Source organism: Mus musculus, chromosome 1 (genome assembly GCF_000001635.26).
Source record: "Mus musculus strain C57BL/6J chromosome 1, GRCm38.p6 C57BL/6J".
Classification (NCBI taxonomy): Eukaryota; Metazoa; Chordata; class Mammalia; order Rodentia; family Muridae; genus Mus; species Mus musculus.
Genome location: NC_000067.6, coordinates 47,428,428 through 47,433,523, shown reverse-complemented (window position 1 = coordinate 47,433,523; position 5,096 = coordinate 47,428,428).

The window sequence follows — 5,096 nt, the reverse complement described above, 5'->3', positions numbered from 1 at the left end:
TTGCTAATCAATTTTTAATGGTTTTCATTCATCTTTATATCTTAGGCTCATTGAAAATTTTGTCCTTCATAACAACATGGACCAAAGTCAAGTAGCAAATAAAGTAACACCATTGTAAAACACAACATTCCAAATGGGTCCAGCTCACTGAGAAAACTAAAATATGGCATTGTGTACATATTTACATATTTTGCTCATAATCACTGCATAATTCCCTAAGAGATTAGGTCAATTATTTTTTACTTAAATCAAACTTCCTAAGTTGAAAGGAACATTTGTCAAAATTACTTTTCCAGTCAGTATAAAACCAACCAAGTTCAGCTGCCATTTTATGAGCAAACTTCTGATCTAATCTTCTACTCTCACAGTACTCCTGTGAACATAACTAAAACAGTTCTAATTCTGGCACTCTTGCAATTTACAGTGGGTTAGTGACACCAAAGCTCATTTGTGAAGTTGTGACCTCAAGTGCAGGATTAATATGGGGCACAGCTGCACAAAGGTCTTAATGTCAGTAAACTGTTGACAGGCAAACAAAAGGTCGATTCATGATGGAGAACCTGGATTAATCATTCTATTCTGTACTTTTATGTTTGATGGGTATTTTGTTTTGTTTCTGTTTTGTTTTACAGACACAACTAAAACATATGTGTGGCCCAGTTTAAAACTCCTTTGATGGAACATTTATGAGCTGTTGATAGCTTGACACTTTCTCATACGCTAGGTTTGGATCAATGTAGCACCTTATAATCAGTTGATCAGATTTGGTTTGGGGGGGGGGTCTACTCAAAAGAAAACAATATGCTGTTATAAGATAGCATTGATATTAATTCTACTAATAATAATAATTAAAAGAAAAACAATTCCATGACTTTCCAAAACTCAACCTATAAGGCAATTTTAATGTGTAGGACATTTGCCTAAATGTACCAGAAAAAACAAACAAACAAACAAAACAACAACAACAACAACAAACAAAACAAAACAAAAAACTGGAGCTGTCTCCAGGGTCTGAACTTCTCCTTAGATGTAAAATACTGATGTGTTTGTTAATACTCAAAGGGATTGAATATAATTTGCATCTGAGAGCTTTGTTTTTTCATGGTAATTATGAGTCTAGGAAAATAAAAGAATGCAGTCTCCCACAACCTAGGTATTGGATTCAAAAAGAAAGAATCTTTTTTTAATTAATAAGAGATATGAAAAGGAAAATAATGTTTGACTATTGAACTGCCTATACAAAGAAAAATCAACAAACAGATTAATTGAAAAAGTTATTCAAACCACTTTGGGGACTTAGTATTGGATAAAGAAGAAAGGCATGATTGACATTTTGCCTTTTAGCTAATTGCTTTGAAACTCTATTCATACAACACAGATACATTGTATCTTTCTGGGGATCAGAAGGAATTCTTCACAATCTTACCCAGGTGGGAAGCAGCATAGGATAAGCTAAACTATAATGAAGTATCTGTTTAGATCATTATAATAACTCTGTAAGTAGATTTGATATCAAGACTGTTGATATGCTAATATTTTATAACACTGATGAAGATTTAGAAATTGTAACAAACAAGATGGAAACTCCAAAGCCTGTGAGAAATGGGGCAAGATGCCAACAAGTTCTGATAACAACAAAGATTAAATACAAAGCAAAGATTTGCTGTGTTTACTAAGTGTGCTAGAGAAAAAAATTAATAACTAATGCTTTATTTGAAACAAGAATCAAGAAAATTAATAAATGCAATTGCTAGTAAGCAACATAATGAAGTCCCATTAAGACTTGCAACTTATCTTTTCTCCTTCCTAATGAGGGGACTTTGCGAATGTAACATTCATTTACCTTCAGTTTCTTTTTCAAGAAAACAATGCAAACACTGGGATAAGTGTTTTATCCCAGTATAAGTTGGGATTAAAAGTTTAATAAAACATATATGGTATATGTAATTCTAAAACAAAGAAAATTCACTCTAATATAAAATTTCTTATAATAAAACTTATAATAATAGTATAATGTAGACTAAGTAGAACATGAGTGGATGCTCAACAGCATGTAAGATTCCAAGAGAAGGAACTTAACAGACCTTTGTGAGGTCCTGATTCTCTAATTGATTGACTGGGTATAAAAACACTGTACTTTTCAAAACATGCCACCAAATCCAGATGCTGATAAATATATTTTATAAAACCTAAGAGGGTTTTTACAGAGATAAACATTTGGGTGGTATATTCCTTTATTTGTTGTTGCTTCCTTGCTGCTGCCGTTGTATTGTTGCTTTGGAGATTATGAATAACTGAGTAGCTGTAATAGTAAGTACATATATTTTATTGAGTATTGAACTAGCATGTGTCTAAGACTACCAAAGCTACAGAGAATTGTATCCACAACTATGTATAACTTTAATGTTCCTCAGTCATCTAGAGTTAAGGCATAATTTAGCAGAGACACGACCTGTGTCCTCATCATCCCATCACCAGTCATTTTCATAGTTACAAGTTGGAGCAATCTATCAGTGATTCCTATCATTTTATTTCTCTTTGAGGGCTCACGTTTCAAAGTCATTAGAAACCAGGACAGACGAGATCGGGCGCGTTCAGGGTGGTATGGCTGTCACAGATCAAATGGACTCCAGATAAGTACACCTGTCTTTTCTTGAAAATGAAGTTTTTCCTTGGTATTAGGATTTTTTACATTTGACAAATTGTTAGACAATTTTAATTTCTGTTCCTAGTCTATACTTGTCTCAGCAGATTACCCCCCACACACAACAGACTCCGCCCAGGGGTCCCCTGTGCCGATGCTCAACCCTGGACTTGCTGAAAGCTGATGTTGCCGATGTGATTGCTCCTGGTCTCTCATCTAGATTAGCCAATTAGATGTCTTTGATAAGTGCTCCATTGCCCAGCCTTTGCCTAGCATTTAGGCCTTCCTGAGACATTTTGCAGCGTCCTAATGTCAGCAGGAAGCAGAAACAGAAGAGAGATTCGACGTCCATTATCCAGCTTTGAGAGCTGAAGTGCTAAGTCAAAAAGGAATCCCCCTGGGCATACGTTCTAAAAACAACCCTGTGTCTCTTGTAAAATTTTGTAATGGCTCATGTATCCTTGCTTCATATGTTGATGACTGGGCAAATGAATGTTTCTATGCCTTGGATCAATAGGGTGTTCATTTAACTTTTTAATATTCTATAGATGGAGTCTATAAAAATTCTATGGAAAGTACTCCCACGATGAATGATGAATTCCTATATTAAATGTCAAATTCATGTAGATAAGGCTTTGCATCTTATTTGATATCACACCAAAGGGTTGGACTGCAGACAGACTTTTCAGTCTGCAAGGAGGTTTGGGTCACTTGAACCAAGACGAGCTATTGATCGGTAAACAGCACTGGTGGGAACAAGAAACCCTGGGAACTCTTTATTCTGCTTTCTGTATAAAAGATGCTGAAACTTTAAATAAAGTGCACAGTGGCTGACAAAAAAAAAAAAAAAAGAAACCAGGACAGAAGTGTGTTGTCATAGTATTTACTGGTAATACTTTTAAGCATTATCTTCTGTGACATAACTCTAGGATCTGTTTCAGTGTTCCAAAACCAAAAGGAAACAGACTTTACAAATACAGTGGGAGGTAATAGTGTTTTTATTTAAATAAAAAATTCTTAATATTCCTCACTCCTAAAAAATAAGTATTTTCTTTGCTGATGCATCTGTTTATCATAGTATCTACAATATTATTATAAATATAGACATACATGATAATAACAAACTATAATTATTTTAGAGTTTTTTTTTTTAAAGAATAAACCTATTTTCCACAAATTAAATTTAGGTTCTAATACTTAGACTTGATATCCTTTAATTATTTCAGATAACTCAACATACCTAAAAATCTCATGCAAGGAAGCCCACTACTGTAGTGACCGAGTGAAAAATATTCTCTATAGCTTTGGGTTTTTGAAGAATTGTTCCCCAGTTGCTGCCACATTTGGGAAGGTTTGGAAGATATGGCCTTGCCATGGGAAGTATTTCACTGAGAACAGATTTCGAGATTAAAAGCTTCAACCTTTTCAAACTTGCTCTTTCTTTCCTGTGCTCATGGGTCAATATGTACTCTCAGCTTTGATATGTGCTCCTGTCACCCCATGCCTGCCACTGTGACTTTGCCACTCTTGCCATGCTGCCCTTGATATTATGGAATCTCACACTCCCCATGACCATAAGCCAAAATAATCCCTTCTTCTGCATGTTGCCTTGATCATGCTGTCCTATGACAACAGTGAGGGAATAATTAGAACAACTTTCAGGTCGGTGTAGATAATTCTATAGTAGCTATGCACCAGCCTTCTCTACTGAACTCTGCACTTCAAGCTCTTACTGAAAATGTTACGGTAAAGCCACAAACTGACACCTTAAAGTTATGTCCAAAACTGTATCACCTCCTCCACAAAATCTGTTCCTTCTCGTATTTCCCCAGACCTTACTTATCTTTCTTGCTCAAAATAATACGCTATTTGACACACACTTTTCTGGATATATTGAAAGGACAGTCAAGCTCTATATACTACTCCTTATCAATATCTCTTACTTCAGCTCTCTTTGTATGCCAATCTTAACACCAATAGCTTCATAAAACCTTATTATTTCATGTCTAGAATACATAAAGTACTAAATAGGCCCTTGTTTTTATTTTCCTCCCCTTTCTAATCTTTTCTGAACACAACTGCTTCATTCATCTTCCTAAAGAGGCTGACATATCACTCTACTCAAAACTGCCTCATACCTTCCCATTGCTCATTAAATATCGATCATATACCTCTCCCTGTTTATCATGTCTCTTTAATCAAACCATAATCCTTCTCCAATCTCCTCATACCAACTTATCAAACCCACTTATTGAAATTCTGCTTCATGTTTTAGCTGTAGGAACCTTCTTGAGGACATAATTTGAACCCCTTAAGAAAGAACTTTATGTAAAGGATTTTTGTTAGAGTTTGTTTTAAGCTAGCACTCATCCTGGTGAGTTTCCTTTATTAGAATTAAGCAACCTATTATACCTTCAAATCTAATATATTGGTTGTTATACAAACTCACAGC